This window comes from Alligator sinensis, unplaced genomic scaffold (genome assembly GCF_000455745.1).
Source record: "Alligator sinensis unplaced genomic scaffold, ASM45574v1 scaffold1282_1, whole genome shotgun sequence".
Classification (NCBI taxonomy): domain Eukaryota; kingdom Metazoa; phylum Chordata; order Crocodylia; family Alligatoridae; genus Alligator; species Alligator sinensis.
Window position 1 is genome coordinate 130,035 of NW_005843239.1, and position 390 is coordinate 130,424.

The window sequence follows — 390 nt, forward strand, 5'->3', positions numbered from 1 at the left end:
TCCAAGGTGCGCAGAGCCAGAAGTGAGTCCAGAGCCTTGGATGGTGGCAGCGGGAACCCCAGGCTAGCGGGTGTGCTCCAGGGAAGGGGTCGGCCGGACGGGAGGCACCCCAGGGAGGCACTCGGAGCCTGGAAGGTGGTCGGGAGCAGGGAGGTGGGCGGCTCAACGCAGGAGCGCCCCCTACTGGCCCGTCACACCAGTCACATGAGCAGGGAATGGACTTGCCAGCGGCTGCAGGTGAACTTCTATTCGCCCAAGATTGCCCAGAGCATGACAGACTACTGCAAAACCTGTGAGACGTGTCAGCGGACGGGCAAGAGTGGGGACAAACAAAGAGCTCCCCTACAGCCCCTCCCGATCATTGATCAACCTTTCTACAGCATTGACCCG